The 27,653-nt window shown below is 38.2% G+C and overlaps 1 protein-coding gene and 1 pseudogene across 2 annotated transcripts in view; both read right to left on the reverse strand.

Annotated features, from left to right (window-relative positions):
• Positions 1-27,653, reverse strand: part of Cyth3 (cytohesin 3) — an 89,383-nt gene that overhangs the window by 48,103 nt on the left and 13,627 nt on the right. The gene's annotated exons all lie outside the window — the stretch shown is intronic.
• Positions 601-833, reverse strand: LOC143384667 (signal transducer CD24-like; annotated as a pseudogene).

Below are 27,653 nucleotides of genomic sequence, written 5' to 3' on the forward strand. Positions count from 1 at the left end.
AACCACAGAGGAAAGAGTTCAGTTCCCAAAGGAACAGAAATAGCTTAACAATGTGAAACTTTTTCTAGAATATATAAGCATTAAATTAGTACTGCTGAAACAATACATTGAGGATTTACAGTAACACCTGGAAGTTCCCTCTAATGTACATATAAATAGAATCATGGAAGCTTTTTATATTACCTGTTTTATGGCCTTATAGACTTCATGAACCAAATAAAAACTGAAATCTCCATTCCATATTCCATCCTTTATCTCTAGACAAAATCTATTCTTGTTTTCAAGATAGAGTTTTAAATGTCCATATTTCTTATGCCTCATTCAAGGAAATCATGTCTCAATTTTGGATGTTATCTCTTTTTATCTTGCACATGAAACTCCAGCAGATTTAATATTGGCATTCATCACTTGTGAAACCCTTCACATGTCCTTCAAACCAATCAATTTGGAATTCTCAGTGTTTTCTGTGCCAATAAAATCAGGTGCGGAATTGATAGATTTGATGCAGACCAGCTTCTTCCTTGACACACTGGACTTCTAGTCACCATTTTGATTGGGTTTGGAAGATGGGGAAGTAGAGACATTTCTTGGCCTGAATCTCTAACAGTAGAGATGTAGAAGAGAGAGCGAGATCACAAGGAGACTCGCTGTTGACTGCAGGGCACTGCCACCTGTGCTGGGTGTAGCATTAGTTGAATTGGGAGCAGCAGAGGTACTCTGTGAGGAGTTGAAAGTGTCACAACAGCTGTTTGGTTTGAATAAATCTGCATGGGTAGGAGCAGTCCCAGAAGCAGCAGCCCCAGCCCCAGCCTGGCCACCATTGCTCTGCCCATTTCCCCTCCAGCAGTGTACAGCACGTTTCCTTGGATGCTAGGTGCAAGGAGATAGGACGGCTCCTGGAGGATGCAGGCAAAAATGGGGATATTCTTTTTCTTAATATCTATTTTTTAGTTGTAGTTGTCAATACATTTTATTTATTTATTTTTATATGGCGCTGGGAATCAAATTGAGGGCCTCACATGTGCTAGGCAAGTGCTCTACCGTTGAGCCACAACCCCAGCCCCCAGGTACATATTCTTTAATACTAGTAGAAAGTTTTAATACTGGTACAAAGTTTGGCTGAACTGTAGCCAACAATTGCATGGAAGCACAACTTCCAAGTGATAAACTTGTATACTTAACTTACGCAATTTCTAAACATGGTGTTGAAGATGCAGCCTAGTTTCTTCTTGTTATTTATATTAAAACACAAGAGGAAAGGATGAGAGGAGAAACTGCTATTCAAAAGGGACCAGAATTCAATTTAGGAAATTCTCAGCCTTTCTGAATTATAAGACAAAAGTTAAGATGACAGTTCTCGTGCCAGGCACAGTGGTGCACACCTGTGATCCCAGCTACTCAGGAGGCATACTCAGGAGGCAGAGGCAGTTGCCACCCTCAGCAATTCAGCAAGACTCTATCTCAAAAAAAAAAAAAAAAAAAGAAAGAAAGAAAGAAAGAAAGAAAGTGCTGGAGATGCATGCAGCTCAGTGGCAGAGTACCTGTGGGTTCAATCCCCAGTTACCCACCTCAAAAACAAAGATGACAGTTCTCCAGATGATAAACAAGTTCAATGTCATTCCCATCAAAATTCCAGAAAGATATTTTGTATATAGCAAGGATCTTTAAAATTAGAATAGCTAGAACAAGTCTGAAGAAGACTTAGAGAAACCATTTCCTGAGTTCAAGACTGGTTATATAACCATATTATTTATGATGGGGGTACTGGCAGAAGGATAGAAACACAGATCAATGGAACAAAATAGAGAACCTAAAACACCCCACACTCAGAGTCAACTGATCCTTGACAAAGGTATAAAAGCAATTCAATGGAGGAAGGATATAGATAAAATAGTGGACCTTGGCCACTTTCACACAAAAATTAATTCAAAATTAATTTTTTTTTAAAGAAAGAGTGAGAGAGAGAGGGAGAGAGAGAGAATTTTTTAATATTTATTTTTTTTAGTACTTGGCGGACACAACATCTTTGTTTGTACATGGTGCTGAGGATCGAACCCGGGCCGCACGAATGCCAGGCGAGCGTGCTACCACTTGAGCCACATCCCCAGCCCTCAAAATTAATTTTTAAAAATTTTAAATGTAAAACTATAAAACTTCTACCAAAGAGAATCTTTGGGAGCTAGGGCTTAGTAAAGGCATCCGAAATATAACACAAACATGACTATGAATCCATAAAAAAAAAAAAAACTGTAAGCTGGATCTCATAAAAATTTTGCTCTTGAAAGTATTATGAAGTGAAAAGATAAACTACAGAATGGAAGAACATATACGCAAGCCACATATCTTATAAAGAACTCATATCTAGAAATATTTCAAAAAAGATAAAAAGACAGTCAATAGGCACATGAAAATATGTCCAATATCACTACAAAATAAAGAAATGCAAATTAAGACCATAATGATATATCATGACACATCTATTAAAATAGCTAAAATTAAAAGTAGCAACAATACCAAAGGTTGGAGAGGATGCAGAGCATCAGGATCTCTCACACATAGCTGATGGGAATGTAAAATGATACAGAACCCTAAAAATAGTTTGTCAGTTTCTCTCTAGTCAGAGTGATTAGACAGAAGAAAAAAATTAAAGGGAACAAATAGGAAAAGAAGAACTCAAACTATCACTATTTGCCAATAACATGATTTTTAAAATTTTTTAAAATTTATATATGACAGTGGAATGCTTTACAATTCTTTTTTTTAATATTTATTTTTTGGTTAGACACAATACCTTTTTTTGTTTATTTATTTTTCTATGGTGCTGAGGATTGAATCCAGGGCCTCGCACATGGTAGGCGAGTGCTCTACCACTGAGCCACAACCCCAGCCCCTACAATTCCTTTTTTTTTTTTAATATTTATTTTTTAGTTGTAGTTATGTAGTTAGATACAATACCTTTATTTTTATTTATCTTTATGTGGTGCTGAGGATTGAACCCAGGGCCTCGCATGTGCCAGGTGAGCACTCTACAGCTGAGCCACAACCCCAGTCCTACAATTCTTATTACACAAATAGAGCACAAATTTTCAAATCTCTGGTTGTATACAAAGTATATTCACACCAATTTGTGTCTTCATACATGTACTTTGGACAATAATGTCCATCACATTCCACTATCATTTCTAACCCCATGCCCCCTCCTTCCCCTCCAATAATATGATTCTCTATATGTAGAAGATCCAAAAAATTCCACTAGAAACATTCTAGAACTAATAAATGAATTCAGCAAAGTAGCAAGAAATAAAATTAACACCCAATCAATCGCATTCCTATACATCAGTGATGAATCCACTGAAAGAGAAATTAGGAAAATTACCCCATTCACAATAGCCTCAAAAAAAAAAAAATTAGGAATCAATCTAACAAAAGAAATGAAAGACTTCTACAATGAAAATTACAGAACACCAAAGAAAGAAATTAAAGAAGACCTTATGAGATGGAACGATCTCCCATGCTCTTGGATAGGCAGAATTAACATTATCAAAACGGCTATACTTCTAAATGAATTATACAGATTTAATGCAATTCTATTAAAATCCCAATGACAGCCGGGTATGGTGGCACACACCTGCAATCCCAGTGGCTCAGGAGGCTGAAGCAGGAGGATCGTGAGTTCAAAGCCAGCCTCAGCAATGGCAACTCAGTGAGACCCTGTCTCTAAATAAAATACAAAATAGCGTGTCGAGTGCCCCTAAGTCCAATCCCCAATACCACAAAAAAAAAAAAAAAAAACCCACTATGTCAAATATCATCTGTATACCCTATTGTAATTAAATGATTTTTTAAAAATTCCAATGACATTCTTCATAGAAATAGAAAAAGCAATCATGAAATTCATTTGGAAAAGTAAGAGAGGCAGAATAGCCAAATCAATCCTTAGCAAGAAAAACGAAGCAGGAGGCATCAAAATACCAGACCTTAAATTATACTACAGAGCCATAGTAACAAAAACAGTATGATACACAGACCAATGGTACAGAACAGAAGACACAGAGGCAAATCCACATAAATACAGTTATCTCATACTAGACAAAGGTGCCAGAAACATACATTAGAGAAAAGATAGCCTCTTCAACAAATGGTGCTGGGAAAGCTGAACATCCATATGTAGCAAAATGAAATTAAACCTCTATCTCTCACCTTGCACAAAAATCAACTCAAAGTGGATCAAAGATTTAGGTACTAGAATAGAGACCCTGCACCTAATAGAAGAAAAGGTAGGCCCAAATCTCTACTACAGGACTTGACTTTGGACCTGACTTCCTTAACAAGACTCCTAAGGCTCAAGAAGTAAAATCAAGAATCAATAAATGGGATGGAATCAAACTAAAAAGCTTCTTCACAGCAAAGGAAACAATGAATAATGTAAAGAGAGAGCCTACAAAATGGGAAAAAAATATTTACCACACACACCTCAGATAGAGTATTAATTTCCAGGATATATAAAGAACTCAAAAAACAAACAAACAAACAAACAAACAAACCATATAACCCAATCAATAAATGGGCAAAGGAACTGAACAGACACTTCACTGAAGAAGAAATACAATTGACAAACAAATATATGAAAAGATGTTCAACATCTCTAGCAATTGGAGAAATGCAAATCAAAACTACATGACTGGGTAATGACTGCACAACTATAAATTTACTACAAGTCACTAAATTTTACAAAGTGGGTAAATTTTATGGTATGTAAATTGTATCTCAATAAAGCTATTTTAAAAATAAGTTTTGGGCTGGGGATGTGGCTCAATCGGTAGCACGCTCGCCTGGCATATTCGGGGTGCTGGGTTCGATCCTCAGCATAAAAATAAAGATGTTGTGTCCACTGAAAACTAAAAAAATAAATATTAAAAAATTCTCTCTCTCTAAAAAATAATAATAATAATAAGTTTGGCTGGGCATGAAGGTATAAGTTGATAATCCCAGTAACTTGGGAGGCTGAAGCAGGAGACTCACAAGTTCAAGGCCAGCCTCATCAACTTAGCAAGACCCTGCTTCAAAGTAAAAAAATAAAAAGAGCTATGGATGTAGTTCAATGGTTAAGCATCCCTGGGTTCAATCCCCAGGACCAAAAAAAAAAATAAGTTTTGGGCACTAGTCTTTTTTTTTTTTTTTTTTTTTTTTTTTTGGTACCAGGAATTGAACCCAGAAGCACTTAACCACTGAGCCATATCCCCATCCCATTTTTAAAATATTTTAATTAGAGACAGGGTCTCGCTAAGTTGTTTAGGGCCTTGCTAAATTGCTGAGGCTGGCTTTGAACTCGAAATCCTCCTGCTTCAGCCTCCAGAACTGCTGGGACTACAGGTATGTGCCATTGACTCCAGCTGGAGGCTGGTCTTTATTTTGGAATCCTAGCATCCAGGATTCTTAGTTCTAAATTCTGTCACCCTGTGCCTATTTTTCATTTTCACTTTCTGTGTATTCCAAGAGAGATAGTAAAACTAGAACATGCAGCATTTAATAGTGAGTCCCAAAACAAAGTCTAGTTATTAGCCTAGTTATTGAATAAAAAGTCTAATAATGAGTCTTAATTATAAATCAAGAAAATATTATTTGTCATATTGTCCAACAAGGTGTGTACTTATTCACTATTACATATCAAATGGATTATTTGAAGAAATTGTTCTGGATATGAAGATAAAGGTATGGGATAAAAATTGTCCAAATAGGACCCAGATTATGAAGCATTTAAAAAAATTTAAAATGGGGCTGGGGATGTGGCTCAGTGGTAGAATGCTCACCTAACATGTGTGAGGCGCTGGATTCGATCCTCAGCACCAAATAAAAATAAATAAATAAAATAAAGGTATTGTGTCCAACTAAACTAAAAACATTTTAGAAAAAAATTAAAAAGGAAGAAATCCACACTAAAAGTATTGTTTTATAAAAAAGAAGAAAACTTTTTGTCTTTAAACAATAAACAAAAAAACAATCTGAAATGTTCATCATTAGGTGACCTATGACTTACACCTGAGTCACTAGTCTGACAAATCCTACCTCAGGTAAAGAGGGTGTTTAAAAAAATAAGACAGTGTGGTGGTGAAAAGCCTGTGATCCCAGCAACTTGAGAGGCTGAGGCAGGAGTACTGCAAGTTTAAGGTCAGCCACAGCAAGTAAGATGCTCAGCAACTTAGACCCTGTCTCAAAATTAAAAGTTTAGTGGCAAAGCACCCTTGGGGTCAATCCCCAATAGAAGAAAAGAAAAACAAAGAAAAAGCAATACAACTATTATTGGCTCCCTTTTTAAAGTGGAAGAATCTGAGAGGTCTCCATGTAAAGATTTGGAGGTCCTCCCACAGCTATTACACATCAGCACCCACCAACAATACTCCCCATGAAATTTAGCAGTGGAAGTGCTTCCTCATTCTTTGCCTGGAAGCCTGACCACACTCCCTCTTTACAAATTGTATACAGCTGTAGGACATCTGTATTTGGTTTCCCACTCACAAACATCTAAAAGGTAAAACACTTGAGGAATTTAATGTTTAGATGGGGATGGGAGAGTGCTATTTTAGGACACAGCAGGCAAATCAGGGTGTAGTGCATCTGGTTTGTATCTCACAGTCCAAGGAAGAAAGATGAAGTTGGCAGTCTGGACTGAAAGCCACCACAGTGATTCCTCCAGTCACTCCACAGTACAGCCCTGATGAACCTTTCCATCATCTCCCAAAATTTCAGCCCTTGTCAGGTTTTGTAACACAATTCCAAACTGACTCTCCATCACTATCTCAAATTATTTTTAAGAATTTGAAAGTTATTTTGAAACAGAAATTGGACAAGAAAAATTGGTAGTTTTAGTCCCCAGAGACCAGATAAAGATGGCAGGACTGGCACACGGGTGTGTGTTTGCTATCCTTTAAACTCAAAGAGTGACAGAAGAGACTTTTTAAAGAAAAAAATCATTTTCATTCCAGGAATGCTAAAACTATACAAAAAGAAGACAGGAACAGACTGAAGAAAAAAAAGCAAATTCACAATAAAACACATGCAGAAGACTGCTGTGAAGTCAGTGTTTAAGAGGAGTTCTAAGCCTAAGTCAGTGGATATAATATGTACAAATGGGTTTTCTTAAAAATCAAACAGTATAGAAAACTTCATAATGAAAGACATATGATCATCAAACTACATGGGGGAAAGCATTTGATAAAATTCAACAGCCTTTTTTGATTAAAAAAAAATTCTCAGGCTAAGGGTGTAGCTCAGTGGTAGAACTCTTACCAGCATGAATGAGGACCAGAATTCCATAACCAACATGACAAAGAAATTTAAAAAAAAAAAATGTAAACTAAGAATAGGAGATTTCTAAATGTAATTGGAGGACTTCAGGCAGAATCCTAGAGCAAACATCAGACTTAACCACATTCCCATTCAAGATAGGACCAAAATGAGGGTGTTCTAACCCAGTTGCTCTTCAAGGCAAAAGACTTGAAGGCAGGTTTTCCAAGGCTAGAAAGAAAGAAAGCCTTTGGCTGGGGCTTGAGTTAGCAAACCAAAGGGAAAGAAGCATTCACATCAACTAAGATATAAATAATCAGCAAATCTATACTTGTCCACCCCACAGAGCTGTCATATTCTTTGTGTATTTTCCAAGCCAACAATATCTCATGAACTTTATTGAAAATGTTCCTGAAAAAAATTATATGGTTCCTGAAGCAAAGAATCCAACAGCAAACGAGAACAAGTAACTTAACCAGACCTCAGCTGACCCAGGATACACAGGTGGTATCTTTCTGGAAAATACTTTTAGATTCCCTGATCTTTGCAAGGGGCCTACATTTCTTTAATTATAAAATGGTAGGTGGGTTAGAATTTCAGAAACAACCAGATAATGGTTCAGGTTCATTCTGACTCAGATTCTTATTTTAAAAAGTATTTGTTAATAATGAATGTGAAGGGGCTGGGGTTGTGGCTCAACGGTAGAGCGCTCGCCTAGCATGTGCGAGGCCCTGGGTTCGATTCTCAGCACCACATAAAAATAAATAAAGATATTGAGTCCAACAACAACTAAAAAATAAATAAAAAATAAAAAAAGGTATTGTGTCCAACTACAGCTAAAAAAATTTTTTTAAAAATAGTGAATGTGAAAATGTGAAGTTTATCCTCATTTTATATTCCTTAAGTATTAACTCTGCTAACCAAAAGATCACAGAAGAATGGTCTAAGAAATTATTTTCTTTTTTCTCTTATTTTTTTCCTCCAGTGCTGAGGATAAGACCCAGGGCATTGAACATACTAAGCAAATGCTCTACCACTGAGTATACCCCCAGAAATTATTTTCTTGATTCTCTACTCCTTTTCGTTATTTCAAACCACTGTGGATTACCTTTCCAGTTTCAAAGAGGAAGTAGAGAGAATAGATTACATAAGTATAAGCACATTCATGAAAGAACAGATTGTAGCCTGGATAAGGGGTATTTTTCCATACATTTACTTTAAAGCTCATGTTTTTCCATGTACATTGGACAGAAGAACATACTTAACATGCCCTCTAGCCAGGACTCAGTTCAAAACACTTAGCCTCAAATGTGGAGTCTTTGGGGGGAGGAAGGAGTAGGAAAGAAGTCTTTTGTGAGAAAAGAATCAAGTTCTCAAGTTGTGTGGGAGTGTAGGATTCAGGGGTCAGGCCACACTGACAGAGTGAGGCTGGGAGCAAAGAAACTCCCCCCAAATGACCTTAAAAATAAAAAAAAAGAAAAGTTTTCCAGCAAGTAGTGGAGGTGAAAGAACTTCTTATTTGCATCCAAACCATGCTCAACTTTAACATTTAGCCTCTGGAACCGCGGCTGCCCTCCTCTGAGAAGCGTCCTCCCACACTTTCTATCAGCCCTCCCCATAATCCGGGTTCAAGAACACTGCCCTACTTTTAAGAATGCAAAATCCGCCTTTTTTATTATTATTTTTTTTTTTTTTTATTGGAGACTTCCTCCTTCTAGTTGGTCATATTTTCTTTCCTTTATTCCTCTGATGGGAAAAAGTATCTAATCTTGTTAGACATTTTTATTGGTAACAGTGAGTTATTGAGGATGCAGTGACAAGTAAAACATAAGGCACTTTACAATAGCTGTATAAGACCCTTCATTTGGAAAGCTCCTAGTGCACATACAAACAGGACACAGAGAGCATCTATAGAGACATACACAAACGGCCGCACATTCTCTGAGCACAGAGTAACAGATGTTTAACATCCGTCCAGTGACAGAATGAAAGAGTGGAATAGAAGGTAAAACCTGAATTAGCCAAATAAAGTGTAGAGGGAAATCCAAGGAGGAAACAGGTACTTACTGGAGTTGGCCACGGAACCATGATACCCTACTGACTTGCTGCTCCTGTCTGATGTAGCCAAAGAAAGAAAAGCAGTTACAACTTTAATTTTAAGTATCTAAAAAAAGACAAAGTGTTTTTGCCTCTAGTTTAAAAAACATAGAGTGTCTTCAGCCTTATAAAGTATCACTACCATCAGGAGTACCGGTTTGGCTAAGAAAGACAGACAGAATGGAAAGAGACTACTTGCCCAGGAATGGGCCACCGAGGGTTTGCAGCTTAATGCCACCCTCATAAGCCTTATATAGGTCATTTAATCCATTAAACTCTCAGTTTTCTCATCTATTGAATGGGGTTTACAGTATCAATCTCAAGGACTGTGTTGATAACTACAAATGAACTCACAGTCCACAGGGAAAGCGACACATTTACCAATACCATTGTTGCTCTTACTCTTATGATTATATTAATTACTATCAACATCCTTCAGCTAGAAACTTATGGGAAGTTTCTCCTTATGGCAGAGTCTCGGGAACCTAAAGATAAAACACCTATTCCAGTTCTAGGAGGGGAAGAGGAACTTGAAGTGAACAGGGAACATCAAATGACTAATACAAACCCCAAAGAGACAGAACAAGTTAAAAAAAAAAAAGCGGGGGGAGGGGTGCTGGATGACTTGAGAGGCTGAAACAGAAGAATCCCAAGTTCAAAGCCAGCATAAGCAATTTAGGAAGGCCCTAAACAACTTAGCAAGACTCTGTCTCAAAATAAAAAATAAAAAGGGCTAGGGATATTGCTCAGTGATTAAGGATTCAATCCCCAGTAACAAAATAAATATTTAGGATACCAATTACATTCTACTATATTAGCAACCAGACTTAAAGTTCTGTGTCTTAAGGTACTGAAATGACAATTTTAAGACTATTTATCACAGTGGAATTTACTTGGTTTAAATATAAAGAAAGAAGGGATCTAAGTCCACAATAGGAAACACAGTATTCTTCATATCACAGAACATGAGGTCACTTAATAACAATGTAGACCTCTACTGACATAATAGGAAGTCTATATCATAGTGTAAAACGAAAAGAACTGGGTACAACACTATAAGTACATAAGATTCCATTAATGTTTTCAAAAACATATACTATATTCACTCAGAAAAGTAAAATTATACAAACAAAAGCATGATAACGGTGGAATTGCAGGTGATTTTTATTCGTTGTAATTTTCTGAAATTTCTTAGGAATTTATATTTTTACATGCTACTTATATCTTGAAATAAGATTTTGTTGTTTAGCAGGTAACCTGGGTGTGTTGCAGTTCCACAAACAGGTTTCATAGCCTTCCTCCAGTGGCCCCACTTTCCCTTTGGTGGCTCTGGCCTCAAGGCTCCCTGGAGGCCTCCAGGCCTCTTCCCCCTCTCCCCTGCACTGAGCCCTACCTTGGAATTCATCAGTTCAACACTGTTCTCTTCCTAGCAATGCTTCCTGCAGTAGGCACAATGCCCACAGACAGACAAGCCACAGGTCCTCTGCCCTCTTTATGCCTTTTAAAAGGGAAAGAGCATTTAACACTCAAGGTGGTTCAAAACATCAATAAATTCCAAGAGGGAAACAGAGAAAGGTCAGGAGAATGAGTAGGAAAGAGGTGTCAGGTGGAGAATGGCCTGGGGTGGGGGAGAGCCTCCTTGACAAAAGGGAGAACAAGCACAATACCCCAGAGATCTCAGCAGGAGGGTAGGCCATTCCACAGTCACAAGACACCAAAGTGCTTTCACAGGGGTGAGATCAGCAGGCATCTCCCAAGACTCCTCACCCAGCAGGGTGCATGGGGATTGGTGCATATGCCAGGAGCACACCTGCCTCTCAGGCACTCATGTTCATCACACTGGACAAATCTACCTATCAAAATAGCATGCCCTGGGCTGGGGTTGTGGCTCAGTGGCAAAGTGCTTGCTCACACATGTGAGGCACTGGGTTCAATCCTCAGCACCACATAAAAATAAATAAACAAAATAAAGATATTGTGTCCATCTGTAACTAAACGGGAGGAAAAAAAAAAAAACAAAACAGTATGCCCTGTGTCAACTAACAATGAGAAACAATAACTGCCTAACACTGAGTCCTTGGACATACAAGGCTGTTATAGTCTCTCAATGCTAACTGATAAACTCATAGAGATAAATTTAAGTCTGTAACACATTAAGAGAATACTAGGAAATTAACATGATTGTGACATTTATCTTCCAAGAGGGGATGTCCCTTTACATGATGCCGTCACCATGTAAAGTGAGGGGGAAAAAGCTCAAACAATGGTTTAAAGACATCAGGATATTGGTCTGATGCACCCATCTCACCATAAGGACCCTTCACAAACCCCAGAGTTCAGTGCTAATGCTGCCTGTACCTTCACATTGAGAAAGAGTTCTCTACCATCCCCCAATTCTGGATAGATTCAAACATTCTTAACAAACTAGAAGACAAATCTGTCCTCTAACCTTGGATACCATAGTAGACACAGGGTGGCCCTAGGAGACATGGCTACAAGAACAACCCAGTGACACACTTACAGATTAAACAAGCTCCACGCCTATTACCAGTCTTAGGGACACTGAAGTTAGGCCTCCCAGCCTATTTATCTAGCTTTCCCACTTTCCAAACACCTATTATTTCTGCTGCTATTCCCCTATACCTGCTAAGACCATGAAGAGCACATCAAGAGCACAGCCAGACTATATGACCTGTCATGATGGGCTACCTGATCACTGAAGGAAAAGACTTGTGTATGGCTCTCCCTGTGCCCTCCTGTTGTGAGCCTGCCTGATTGCCCAGGGTTTGGATCAAAAAGAATGTGACAAAGAAATGGGTGACTTGGAAATCATTTTTCCAGTGCCACAATCATCAGGACTCAGTGCTGACAGGTGCAGCATCAGCCACGGGGCAACCTAAGCCAGACTGTTCACGTGGCCTGGCTGCGGCTATGTCTCTCACTGCTGCTTTCCTCATCTATGGTCAGTTTTTTGGGTGTGGCTCTCTAGACTTCCTGTAGGTTCTGTAACTTCCCTTGCACCTTTCCATTGACTTCCTTATAAACAAGACAGAGTCACTGGTAATTTGCAACCAAGAACCATGACAGATACATACGTCCATTTTCATGTGCCAACCTCTTAGCAATAGTACTTGGCACTCTCAACACACACCCCCTCTTCTACCTCCTTGCAGCCCTCTGCTGCTGCTGCTCTGGTCAGTGGAAACCACTCTCCCACCACTTTGAGTCTTACTTCTGGAATTCATTCTAGCTCAGGTATTCCAGGATTCCTTTCTTTCTTTCTTTCTTTCTTTTTTTTTTTAAAGAGAGAGTGAGAGAGGAGGGAGAGAGAGAGAGAATTTTTTAGTATTTATTTTTTAGTTATCGGCGGACACAACATCTTTGTTTGTATGTGGTGCTGAGAATCGAACCCGGGCCGCACGCATGCCAGGCGAGCGCGCTACCACTTGAGCCACATCCCCAGCCCCTTTCTTTCTTTCTTAAATATTATTCCTGCCTAAACTCCATTCCTCAGTCATTGGCTCTCCTTACTCTAAACTCTCCTGGTTATCTCAATTTTCACAACTTGACCTATCACCTAAGTATTGATCACTCCAGTATATCCATCTAATTGCCTCTAAACACCTTCACTAGTACCTCTTATAGATAAAACAATGTGTTGATAAAGTCATTTGTTCTCTCATCCATTACATATTCTGTTTCTCCTAGTCCATGCTTCGATTCAAGACTTTACTGTCTACCAAGTTAGACAAGCTTCAGCTTTGACCCATAGCTATGATATCACTAAATCCTGTCAATTCTACTTTACTTTCATAACAAGTTTTTGTTTTAAAATAGTAAATCTCTCTCACCTACAGTCCCAGCTTCTACCCTATATCAAGATCTTATCACTACTCCAACCTTCATACATTTATCTGTCTGGAATACTCCAGCAAAGTATCATAGACTAAGTGGCTTATAAACAGAAATTTATTTCTCACAGTTCTGGAGGTTGGAAGTCCAAGATAAAGGCATGGGCAGATTCAGGGTCTGGTGAGGGCTCTTGTCTTATTTCATAGGTGGTTATATTTCTGTTGCTTCCTCACAAGATGAAAGGGGCAAGGCAACTTTCTGAGGTTTCTTTTATAAGGGCACTAATCACATTCACGATCTAATCACCTCTCAAAGGTCCCAACCTTTGGCTTAATACCATTGCCTTAGGGGCTAGGATTTCAACATATGGATTTTGGGGAGGCATAAACATTCAGTCCATTGCAACATCATGTCTAAATCACAGAGCCAATCAAGCCATGTCCCTACTCAGTAGCCTTCATTATGTGTAGCAGAAGTCTTGTGAGAGGGACCTTCACAAGTGTTGTTATGCCACTGAGATCTTCTCTAACAAGAGAGACCTTGTGAGTTGTCCCTCTCCTACTTACACAAGTACCAGGCACGGAGGCACCCCTGGAGAAAGAATAAAAGTATTTCCTGTCTTCTGACCAAGGTTGCCTTCCCAAGAATTCAAAACTTACTGGTCAATTCTGCATCTTGGGCCAAGGAACCTCCTAGATGACAAGCAGAGAGACTCTCATTCCTTCCCACTGGAAGTCCAAAGGGACTCTTGATATACTGACACCCTCAGCTGAGATCTGCATCAGGCAAGGACATCAAAAACCCCACAGAGAAAGTCACCATGAGAAGGTGACTAATACTCAAGGTCAAGGTCTGGATGCTTATGGAGAGGATTGTCTCAGAACAACTTATATCTATGACTGGAAGGCCCTGAGTACCCAGACTGTGTTTAAGAAAGCAGCTGTGCTTAAGAGCTGAATATTCGAATGTAACCCAAAGAGTTGCAGTTCCCAGCACCCCTTTAGATGTAATGAATCTCTGGAGTTCTGCAGAATGATTCCTGGGCCCAGAAAAGTCATCCTGAAGGAGATACTAGACTTCCTGCTCACCAGTAATGAGACAGCTTGAGAGATTTGTTGAAAAAAAATATGAAAGGTGGCCCATTACAAGCTGTCAGTGATTCTTAGCTACTCAACAAGAGAATGACAGTCTCAGACCCCTGACTTAGGTATCTTATACCTGGTCATAAATGATGTTTCCAATTCATCTCCCACCAAACCCTTAATTACTCTGAATGCTCATTCCCTCAGTAATCATGGATGGTATAACTATTCATGTAAAAGACAACTTAATTAATGAATAAACAATTGTCTCGAGGTCAATAATCAATGGATGTGGAGCGGCTTCTGATTTGTGTGTGTGCATACATGAAAGAGAAAGATGTTTCTTCATGCAACAACTCATAAAGGCTCATGTCAATGCAGAGGAATCTTTGTTGGAGAAGCAACCTCCTGATCAAAGGAGCCATAAGGTACTATAGGAGCAGCTCCCAACATCCCACCTCAGAGGCAGGTCTTCAGTCCTCTCAGAATGTGACTACACCAAAGGCCTTCACAGTCCATGTGAGTGTAGGTGAGAACTGTGTGGGGTTAGGCACTGTAACAAGTGCAACAAAACTGCCACAGGGCACAGTTTCCTCAGGGACAGTCTGAGCTTCACTAGTTTTTAGAGGATGGCTCATGTCCCTGCTAATAAAGGGCTCAGAAAACAAATCTCCTAAATTAATGACCTTACTGAGACAAAAGCACTCTCCTTCATCCATCCTGTTCTGTGATTTCTACTTAAAAGCACACAAGAGTGTTTATTCCTGTAAGAACTGCCAATTAAAAGGTTTGATTCATATGTCCAAGCGATACACAGGAATTTGACTACTTACAAATGTAGCTTTATACTCTTCCAATAAGTTTTCAAAAGTCATCCCATTTCCAGGATGACAAGAAGGGCAAGACCCAAGGTGGAAAGAAGTTTCTGGGTTTTTTTGTTTGTTTGTTATTCTGTGTTTTGTGGGTATTCCCCCTTCCCCTAGTGCTGGGATTGAACACAGGGGCCCTCTGCCTCTGAACTACAACCCCAATTCTTTTTATTCTTTAGTTGAAACTGGGTCTTGCTAAATGTAAATTGCTCAGATGGACCTTGAAATTACTTGTGGTCCTGCTGCTTTGGCCTGAGTAGTTGGAATTATAGGTGTGTGTCATCACACCCAACAGAAAAGAAGATTTAATGAAACTCCTGGAAGTATTTTCCCTCTGTTGCTAGAATGTTCCCTCTGTTGCGATGTTTCAATTTTGCTGTGCTGTTAAGCAATGAATATACAGACATTCTAATTTATAGAAGAAAATACATCTTAAATATCTTAGATAACTGTTTTAGTTATATATATAGAGAGATATGTATTATATTACATTACATTACATTATATTAAGGATCAAATCCAGAGGTGCTTTGCTAATAAACTACATCCCTAGTCTTTTTTATTATTTATTTTGAGACAGCATCACTAAGATGCTAAAGCTGGTCTACAAATTAAGATCTTCCTGTCTCCACCTCCAGAGCAGCTGGGATTACAGGTGTATACCACTGTACCCCCTGATAACTGTTATAATTTATCAAGCCTCCTTAGAGTTGGTTATCATTCAAATCCAGGATAATGGCTACAGCTTGTTGCAACCAAGATAAGAATGAATTATTTAAGAGTTATGTTTGGGGCTGGGGTTGTAGCTCAGTGGTAGAGTGCTCACCTCGCTCTGGGTTCGATCCTCAGCACCACATAAAAATAAATAAATGAAATAAAGATATTGTGTCCAACTACAACTAAAAAAATATTAAAAAAAAAAAAAAGTTACGTTCTTTGGTCTGGGGATGTAGCTTACAGGTAGAATGCTTCCCTAGCATGCACAGGACCTTGGACTAATCTCCAGCATGGCAAAAAAAAAAAAAAAAAAAAAACTTTTTAAGTTTACCTTCACAAAAACTAAAAAACCAAAGAAAAACAATTGTGAAATTTAATAGTTATTTAATTGCTTCGTTTGTAACCAAAAAAAAAAAAAAAATTACCTCAGGCTCTTATTCATGTAAAATTCCTTCCTATAGGTAACTGTTTAAATAATTTCTACTAAAGAAAATTCTTTACTTTTCTTTTTATTTATTTTTATTACAGTACTGGGGATTGAGCCCAGGGCTAATTTATCACTGAGCTACAATCCTAGTCTTTTTAAAAAAATTTTTTATAAAATATTGTTTAGTTGTCAATGGATCTTTATTTTATTTATTTATATGTGTTGCTCAGAATCGAACCCAGTGCCTTACACGTTAGGCAAGCGCTCTTCCACTGAGCCACAACCCCAGCCCCTCCCTAGTCTTTTTTGTTCTTTGTTTTTTAGACAGGGTCTAAGTTGCTAAGGCTGGCCTTAAACTTGCAATCCTCCTGCCTAAACCTCCCAAGTTGCTGGGACTACAGGCATGCTCCACCATGCCCAGCTACTTCTCTTTTTAAAAAGAACAAAAGGGGCCTTCAGCTGGCATATATTTGTAATTCCAGCTACTCAGGAGGCTGAGGCAGAAGGATCACAAATTCAGTCTGGGAAAATTAGTGAGATCTTAACCTCAAAAAAATAATAAGTTCTGGGGATTTAGCTCAGTGGTAGAGTGCCAATTAACATTATTTCTAAGAAGGAGGACAGGGGATAAAATAGGCTGGTTCTATGGCAGGTTCAGCAGCTTTCCATGGTTGCCCCCTGGAGCGTGCCCCACCCATTTTCTGAGAGGTAAAAACCTGCTTCCCAAGGTAGTTGTAGTGAACATATGCAAACCTAATCTCCTCCCTAATTTCAGGTATTCAAATAATGCTATTCCTAGCTATCAGTGCAACCTAGAGGGAGAGTGTTTGCCTAGCACACAGGAGGCCCTGGTTCAATCCTCAGCATCACAAACAAACAAAAAACTGCTATTTTCCCCCCTAATTGCCAAACCAGCAAATCTCTGCTATATATCTGTCCTGAAGTTAATAGAGCAGATTGGGATTTTCTGTCCTACATGTGAGAAAGCAAACTGCCTTTGGGCCTGCACCTCTGTGCTGGAGGAGTTGGCATTTTAAAAAGCAGCAATATATGAATATGCCTCTAAAAGACTGGGGGAGGGGTGTCCTAGCACACTTCTCCTGGGGTGAGTATGTGGGGGACTCATAAGGAGGGGTTTACTGGGATACATTTAGGTAGCTTTCAGCTACTTCTGTGTACATTTTGTTTATAGTCAGCCATCTCAATGGAAAAATTATTTCTAGGAATATTACTTCCTTCTGCCCTTTATGCCTACTTACCTGATGAAATGATGCTTAAGTATACAGTCAGAAAAGATGTTTTAAATTTTATTTATTTATTTATTTTTGCAGTGCTAGGGATCAGATTGAGTTTGATCTAATGCTCTACCTGTGACAACCCCCAGCCCCATAATTGGTATTTTAATATGAACAGGTCTTACACATTGCCCAACACCCAAAGTATGAGGATAATGCAGAAGAAATGAAGCTTGAATTGTATGGAGTCAGAAGGTAATCTATGAAAATTTTTCTGATCGTCAAATAAGTTTTTTTTAAATTTGATTCTCAATGATGTCTAATCAAAATGAAAAATACTGTAGGGTACAGTGGCACATGTCTGTAATCCCAGCAGCTTGGGAGGCTGGGACAGGAGGATTGGGAGTTCAAAGCCAGCCTCAGCAAAAGCAAGGCACTACGCAACTCATTGAGACCCTGTCTCTAAGTAAAATACAAAATAGGTCAGGAGATATGGCTCAGTGGTTGAGTGCCCTCAGTTCAATCCCCAATACACGCCCCCACCAAAAAAAAAAAAGAAAAAAAAGTCTCCTGTTGGGAATAATAATTGATTATGCAATCGTATTATAAATATGCTATTTTAAAAATTTTTTGAGATTGTGAAATAGAGAATTTAGGAGAATCCTCTATTTTTAGGATTTACAACTGCATTACTAGTTCTAAAACAGCAAGTAGATCTGGGTTGAAGTTGTGCAGCCCAAAGTATCAGACTGCATCTCATGTCTCTGATGCATCTTATACTGATGAAGTTTGGCAGTTCCAGACTTCATAGACGAAATAGAACAAAAGATTATCACTAAAATGACCAGTCTGAAAGAAAAAAAGTTTTCAGGTGACAAAATCCCTAATCTAATTAACAAGTCCCAATTAAACGATTTAATTCAAAACAACTTAGTAGCAATTTTAAAATTCATTTAAATTGCATATATATATATATATATATATATATATATACACACACACACACACACACATTAATTTTAGAACAAGTTCATGTATTTTTTCGTCTGAGCATGCGAAAGCCACATGTGTCCTCTGCCCCCACCCCACTTCAGTGGCTCCTAAATCTTTTACTGCACTGAAACAAATCTGCCCTTCAATTCTATGGTCACTTGAAATCATTCCTTCTTATTCTCCTCTCTCCCAAATTAGCAGAGCCAGTATCACACATCTTCTTAACCTCCCTCACAACCCTGCAATGAATTCTCAGGAAATAGTGATGAGTCAGACCCTGGTATTTCTGGGGGACTGAAACCAGGGGCATTTTACCAATGAGCTGTATCCCTAGTCTTTTTATTTTTATTTTGAGACAGGGTCTAAGTTGCTCAGTCTTGCCTTGAACTTGTGATCCTTCCTGCCTTAGCCTCCCGAATGGCTGAAGTTAGTCATGTGGCACTGTGCCTGGCAGGCCTGATATTTCTTCACCCTGATGCCCTTATGAGTCAGCTTTTCACTTTACTTTTCTGCTTCACTCATGTCCATCAAGAGCTGGTAACCCAAGTGAAGGGGAAGTAGAAAGACAAATTCTAGCAACCAGGTCACAGCTTCCCTGGAAGTCACTGATGATCTTTTTTAAAATTGTTCTTCTATCTTCTGAGTTCTCTTTCTTTTGAAGTCAGTCAGTCTGTCTTCCCATTGATAAATTTCTCTTTTGTGATGTTTGGCTCTTCTCATCTATCCAGAGATTCTTGCTATCTAGGGACATTTCTAAGGAAGACGTAGCAAGATGAGTGGTTTCTTTCAGTATGCAAGCATCTTCTCATTGGATTTCGCTCTTGAACAGGAAGGTGTCTCATGTTCTCGGTTTGTGAGCAAAGCCTGTCCAGTGAGGGAGAGGGCCTGTAGGCTGAGAAGCCCTCAGAAGACCAATTTTTAAAAAAAGTAAAGAAGCTTGACTTGGGTGCTGCATTTGCCCATAGAACCCCAATTTCCTCCAAGCTAGAATTCAATCCATGCAAGTAAATATTTGCTTGAGACTGAAAAACAATGAACTGCTGCCTTCAAATAAGAAGGAGAAAACAGAGAAAAGGTTGTAGAGAATATTCTAGCACAATGGCTTCCAGATTGTCTTTGAATTTATCTTGTGTGTGGCACTGTTTCTACACTTACCACCAGAATACTAACCTAAGGAAAGTCTTTCAAGGGGCCAACGAAGAGTCTTTCCTGCTTTTAAATTCTTTGTAGGTTTCAAAAAGTTTGTTAAATTCTCTTCTCTGCCAAAGGTCCCTTCCCAGTCTCTTTTTTCCCACCTGTTTTAAGGTACATTGACACATTAAAATTGTATGTTCAAGGCATACAAAATAATGTTTTGATATATACAGATGTTGCAAAATGATTACCACAGCCAAACTGATTGACATAGCTATCCCCTTACACAGTTATCATGTGGTGAGAACATTTAAAATTAGCAAATTTCTCAGAGGGCTAAGGCAGGAGAATCACAAGTTCAAGGCCAGGCTGAGCAACTCAGTGAAACCCTGTCTCAAAAAAAAAAAAGGGGCTGGGGCTGAGGATGTAGCTCAGTTGTAAAGCAGCTCTGGGTTCAATCTGAAGTACAAAAAAAGAAAGCAAATTTCAAGTTATGTTATATTGACTGAAGTCACTATGCTGTACATTAAGTATCCAGAACTTCATCTTAAAACTACAATGTCTTCCCAATTCCCTTACCCCCTCTTCCTAGTCTCTCTGCTGCAAGTTACTTTCTTTTCATTTCTTTGGCTTTCAGGATAAACGGCATGAAAATTTGGTGTATCCTGTCTACTACTGGGATCACATTGGACTCCTAAGCAGCCCACCCTTCTCAGGAGATCAAGAGATCTCGGCACTAAGGAATTCAGTTTCTGGAACCCATATATTGATCTTCAGAGAATAAAAGTTTTCTACCGACAACATGGTTCTGCTCCAGAGGCAACTGTTCATATAAACTAAGAGAACACAACAGCAAGGATTCAAGCTAGTCCTTACCCCAATAAAAGGCTTAAAATAAATTTCAACCTTTCTCAACTAAAGAAGACACGCAAACCTACAATCTTTCAGGATAGCATACCAGCCGCAAATTCGACCATGTGACAGTTAAGCAAAACCTCCAACCACTCCGAACACTAAAACCAATCTGAGTTTTAGTTCCACTCATAAGAAAAGTATAGGTACTTGATATTGAATCAAGCTACATAGTACAGAACAGAACATGGAAAACTGACTCAGTGTCACAGCATGGATGGACCTACTGGGTAAAAGAAGCCAGACACAAAAGATCACATAGTATATGATTCATTTATAAGAAATGTCCACAACAGGCAAACACATAAGGACAGAAAGTAAATGAGCTGCTGCCAGGGGTAGGGAAAGGAGAAAAAATGAGGGCTAATGAAAATGAGGTTTCTTTTGAAGTGATAAAAATGTTCTAAAATTAGATAGTGGTGATGGTTGCACAACTTTGTGATTCTACTACAAACCAGTCAATTGAGGGCTGGACATGTAGCTCAGTGGTAGAGCACTTATCTGGCACTGGAAAAAAAAAATCACTCAATTGTGTACTTTAAAAAAGTTACTGTTGGGCTGGGGATGTGGCTCAAGCGGTAGCGCGCTCGCCTGGCATGCGTGCGGCCCGGGTTCAATCCTCAGCACCACATACAAACAAAGATGTTGTGCCCGCCGAAAACTAAAAAATAAATATTAAAAAAAAATAAAAAATAAAAAAATAATTTAAAAAAGTTACTGTTAAGATGTGTGAATTATAGGATTTTTTCCCCTAGAAATAAATAGGTACTTTATTACCAAAAAGTCTGAAGGATCATGGTCCCTCGCTCCCTCCTATAAAATTTTATAAGAGCCAAAACTACTTCAAGAATATGAGGGTCTCAGGTACTATGCAGTGCAGCAAACTAATCACTGATAAATCTGAAAAGAAAGCTAGTTTTTAAGAGTGTTTTTTTTTTTTTTAATGGAGTAAGAAAGAGGCAGGGAAGACATGCAAGAAATGACTGAGAGGATTATGAAAACGTATTTTTCCATGGGAGGAAGAAAACAGAAACTTATGAGAACCAAGGAGACAGACAGATCCCTCTTACTGTAAAATAGGAAAAGAGTCTTCAGAATGTTGTTATTGCCGGCACAGATCCAGCAGGAGTCTATGAAGGAAAGCGAGTTTCCTTTCCCTGGGATAAACCAGTGCTCATCCGATACATCCACAAAAGCACCATTGGCTTGTTTCTTCTATAAAAACTTAAACAGCCTTCAGATATTGAACAACATTTCTGTGCTAAATAATAATTGTATGCATTACTGATGCCCTGTACCACAGAAATGTAGAAACAGCATCTAAAAATACTGTACAGAATATTTTTATTGTTTCTTTGAAACCTGCCCTTACGATCAAATCTGAGAAGAATAACTCAGAAGGTTACTACAGACCACATGATTTCACAGGCAGCACTGATCTCAAATAGCCCCCAAACAGGATGTCTGGCTACAATTAGAAGAAATGTGACCCCCTTTAACATTAAAAAGAAGAAATACAAAATGCTTGAGACACACAAGTATGTGAAAATCACTAGTCTTTCACGCTGCACTTGCCTAGTATGTGTGAGGCCTGTGTTCAATCCCCAGTACTGCAATAATAATTATAATAAATAAAATTAAAAAAAGAAAACTCATAATTCATCTTCAACCACAGGGTGACACTATGTACTTGGACTTCATAAGATACAAAAAACGTGAATTTTTATAATGATTACACTGAAATAGATATGCGAATTTAAAATTTGATTGAACAGCTAATTCTGAACTGTTCAATGGTAGTTGCATAAATATGAGTACTATGGAACAAAATCAAGAGAATTGGCTTCCTTTCACAGATTGTTGCTGACTCTATACCAGAGTGAAGGTAAATGGTATTTTCAAGAATTCTTGCCCTGTTTTACATTAGGAGGGTTTGGGTTCTGACAAGTTTCTCTGTCTGTCTCCTACTGAAAACTGTTATGTTGGCCTCATGTATACCTTCTGGTTACATGGTGTATATATAATATTAAAAGAGGAAAGGCTTTCTAGACTAGTCACAAACAAAATCAATGCTTCAGAATGGAATTTAATTCAATCTCTGAAGGGAGACTCCTAGGTCCTGTTGCTATTTCTTGAATACTTTTATAAAGAAGCATGTTTTTTTTTTTTTTTTTTTTCCCACCCTGCCCTTTCCCTCATTGAATTTTCATACAATGAGTTTGCAGTGACCATCACCGGATACAAGAATAACAAAAAAGTTACAGCTGGTTCCTGTATCAGTCTCAGCTGCAGTTAATTTCTCTTAAAAAGCCAATAAGAAAGTGTTGAGGAAAGGAAGAAGGAAAAGACCTGTTCCTGTGAGTTAAGGTTTGCCCTTCATCCAAGGATTTGACAGCAAAAGCATCTCTTTTGTATTATGTAACTATAGTTTGTCTTACTAAATTCCCCAATTCTGAAGTTTATTTCTTTATAAAATCCTGGACAAATATTCAAATAAAATCTTTACTATGTTAAGCCAGATAACTAATCACCTCCATATGGGCGTAGGTCTAACAAACCACTGTGTATGCTTGTTCCAAGTTCACCCACACACATATTCCACTGACATCTGAGTCGTTTAGTAACTTCTTTTGGTTACCAATTTAATCCACATTTACCAAAGAACAAGGAAAACCAATGTGACTTTGACCTTGAACCAAGTAGATGATTTTAACATATTTATATGAAAATGACATTGGGGAAACCAAAGCATTTATCTCTCTTGCTTAACCTAACTATAGGATCATAATAATAGTAGGCTACAAGCTTGGACTCTTCAAAAACAGTGTGTGGGGGGGGGCAGTGCTCAAAGACTAAATATAAGATGTAAATCTTAATTAGAGCCCAAATATGCAATAAATATGCAGAGCTCTAAAAGATGTTTTGGGAACAACTATGGAAAGCAAAATTTGGACTGTACATGAAATGATATTATGGGCTTATTTTTGGCCGGTTGGTTGTTTTGTAATACTGGAACTGAACCCAGGGCTTTGCACATGGTAGGCAAATGCTCTACCACTGAGCTACATCCCCAGTTAATTTTCTTACGTACAATAATGGTTGTGATTTACAGGAGAACGTCTATAAGAAATGAATTACTGGAGTATTTAAGGGGAAAGTACAATAATGTTCATAACTTTCGAACAGTTCATTCGTTGAAAAAAAAATCCTGCAATTTACAAATTAAAGAGAGGGCTGGGGTTGTGGCTCGGGGTTGGGGTTGGGGTTGAGTGCTTGCCTCGCATGTGAAAGGCACTGGGTTCAATTCTCAGCACCACATAAAAATAAATAAACAAGATAAAGGTATTTGTTCATCTACAACTAAAAAAAATTAAAGAGAAATGACAAAATTTTATCAATTGATGAGTCTAAGTAAAAGACACATGGGTATTTATTGCACTGTTCTTTCAAACTTTTTGTGGATGTGAACAGTTTCGAAATAGAAAGTTGGGGGAGAAAAGATCCAATAATAATATTGTCAACCACAAGTTTTTCCTAAACCCAAATATAACATTTCTTCTGACTCACTCTGCCTGGTATATAAATGTGGGCAGGCAAGGGGCTGAATATATTGATGACTGTCCAGTTTTGAATGCCTAGAAATTACTTGCAATTTTTAATAAATTCTTCACATAAATAATTTTTCACTTGGGTTTTTAAATATCCATTTCACACATAAGAAAATTGAAGCTTAGGGAGAGTAAATAACTAACACAAAGTCCCAAAGCTAGAAAGGACAGAACTATATATATTTACTTAAAAATATATCAATACCAAGTATAACAATCAGATTCAAATATTTAAACAAATTTATGTAAGCATGTAGAAAGTACAGACACAAATTCTCTACTACAGTTGACTATTTTCTGTCCCTAACTAGGGGAATCATCTGAAATATCCTCAAGGGCTGACCTAATACAGCCAAGAAGCAAAAATTCTTAAATCATAGAGACTACGAAGGAAAAAGGGGCCTCTCCAACTCCATAAGACTAAGAAACAGCTGCATGGTTATCTCCAGCATGCCAACAAGACAGTCATAAAGACTAGGGCTAGGGACAGGAAAGGCTGCTTGCCACAAGAATGTGACTATCCTATGGTTCAAGTCTCTAATCAATGGATAGAACCATCTCTGGAATGGGGGAGGGAGGGCCATGTTAGGGACATTAGGAAAGAAGAGCTTCAATTTCAAGTCTCATAGACTTAAGGATTTATACTAAAAGATTCATTCCCCCTCTCTCACATGTGGTTAGTATCACCACCCAAGCCCAGCCTTAATCCCTTTTAACCAATGAGAGTTGAAATGACCCTAAATGCCAATAACTTTACAACACTTTAATTAAGGAAATGGCACACCTCTAAAATTTGTACCTGAAATTTCTAGTCACCAATCCAACTGTATCTTGACTGCTGAAACCTGGATAAAACATCCACAAGAAGCTCCACAGATTCAAGAACTTCTGCTAGATGTTCTCTCCAAAGGGAGTTAGCTAACCATGGGTTAAGGCAGCAGACACAAGGGCACAGTCCCAAATTTGGAGCCCCAGGACAGGCCTACACCAAATCTCAAGGTGGCTGGAAGGCAGGGATAGAAGATTTCGTTCTGAGAATGATTCTTTTTTTTTTTTTTTTTTTTAAACCTACTTCAAACCTTTAGGTAAACAGAAAAGGATTAAATAAGTTATAGTATGGAACTAGTGAAAACACTTCTGAAATAGATGGTCTTTGTTGTCTTAAATGTAAGATAGTCCACTCTTCACCAAGATCAAATACTCAACAGGAAAACAAAGAAAAGGCCTCAAACTCCTCTACTCTGAGGGGAAAAGGGAGTAAGGAGTGGAGGCAATATGAAAATAACAGACACAAATACTAAAACCAAATGTCCAAGCACTAAAAGCAGCAATACCCAGCGGGAATATCCCAGTTTATGTTCTTTCCAGATTAAAAAAAAAAAAAAAAAGAAAAAGAAAAGAAAGAAAGAAATTCATCATGTTCTGCATGTCCAGCCAAATTATTGGGTACTTGTGAAACAGAACAACTACCAGGAGAGCCAAATGAGGGCAGGACACAAGCACACATTCCAGAATCTGCTCTTCTGTGTGCTGCCATTAGATGCAAGTCCCTGGGACAAGGTTTGAGAGAAAGAGAGAAAATATATTAAGACTAGTCTGACCACAGGAAGCAAAGAAGACGCCTGACTTTCTTTTGTGAAAACAGAAACATTTTAGTAACCAAAAATTTGTCTAGAATACAGCTTAGTCACTTTTTTTTTTTTTTTTTTTCTGGTGGTGGTGGTGCTGGGAATTGAACCCAGGGCTTTGTGCAGGTGAGGCAAGCATTCTACCAACTGAGCTATATCCCCAGCCCGGCAGCTTAGCCACTATTTTATTGAAAAAGCTAAGTTTCAGAAGCAAGTTACTTTGGGAATCCATTGATAACCTGTGATTCCAGAGAAGATGCAACATTTCGCCTGGTATGAAGACTCTTTATATAAGGCAATGAAAGGCATCATTTTATTCTCAAAATATTTCATACTTTCAGAAATGCAGTCATCTACTGAATCAAAGTGTGCAATCACTCGTCCTCCCACACTTGGGAAATACAGCCTCATCATGTGAACAGGCCAAACATTTAAGAGACACTAAAATCCTTCAATTTTCCCATACTCTAACACAAACAAAAATGAATTCATTGTCTGATCCTTTTTCTACTCAAAAAAAAAAAAAAATTAATCTAATTAGTGAGACTTGGAAAAGGGCATTCTTGAGCATTTTCTTTTATTTCCTCTCTGCTAAGAACTAAAAGGAGGTCCTGTCTTCTAATAGAATATCAAATAGCCAATGTCTGCCTCTTATGATCATTGCATTTTTCTAAAATATTTGTGAAAAATAAATGTAATCATAAAAGCTTTTCAAATGAAATCATTAATGTAAGCATATAATCTAAGTGTATGGAAATTATTTAATTTATATATTTTATACAGTGGGAAAAGACGTTAGTCTCAAAAATAGAACCTCGCTCAGTTCTTAAAATGATAACGAATATTTATAGAAAAGATGTTTCTCTCTGTACTTGATGGTGATGAGACTGAGTGGCTGAGAGATCCTGCAGCTACTACAGCCAGCTCAACACTGCTTTTGGCTCCAAGTTACAGTACACCTCTGCTCTACCAATCATCAAGGGTATTTACTGCCCCACATTCAGGAAGTGTAGAGACAGGGAGACTCCTGGGTGGGTTAACTTCAGCAACAACATCAAGAACCAAGCTGATCAACCTTAAGTATGTGGGCTTAGAACTAGATGGACTGAGGGATATCATGAATGTAAGCTAGAGACTCATCCAGGCCCAACAAAGTCTAATATAAGAAAAGGAACTGTCTCTTCCTTGTGTATTTACTGGAGGAGGAAGAAACTTCTCCAAGAAGTCTGTCTGCACATTGGCAAGAACTGGAGTGCAAACCAGCCCCTACTCTAATCAATAAGGAAAAAGGGCCTACCCTAAATGCATAGACCTGGTTGGTAATAAAGTGCTCCTTCCCTGATGGGTAGATATCTGTACAATTCATGATTTTGTATACAAGGAAGAAAACAGGGATAGAATTGCAATAGGGGACCAACAGGGTCTGCTATACAGAGTAAAATACAGCAGTAACAATGACCTCAAACCACTCTGCAGGGGGAAATAGAGAAATAAACAGGTTGATCAATCCTTCCTTTGCCCTCAAATATCTAGATCCCATTTTATGATTCATATCAAGGATTGTTATTTATGTTTATTTATATATATATATGAAAAAATAGTTTTAAAAATTATATTGGTCACCCTCAAACTTATATCAATCACAGAAATAACTAGTGGCTGTTTTAATAAACCTTCCCTATTATCAAACTGTGGTTTTAAAGAACCTCCAAAATAGGAAATAATAAATGTAACACAGATGTTCACTAAAAAAATGAAAAAAAGATTGTTTTTACTTCATAGCAACGAAATAGGTCAACCCATTTCCTCCTTCAG

The sequence above is a fragment of the Callospermophilus lateralis genome, chromosome 19 (genome assembly GCF_048772815.1).
Source record: "Callospermophilus lateralis isolate mCalLat2 chromosome 19, mCalLat2.hap1, whole genome shotgun sequence".
Lineage (NCBI taxonomy): Eukaryota > Metazoa > Chordata > Mammalia > Rodentia > Sciuridae > Callospermophilus > Callospermophilus lateralis.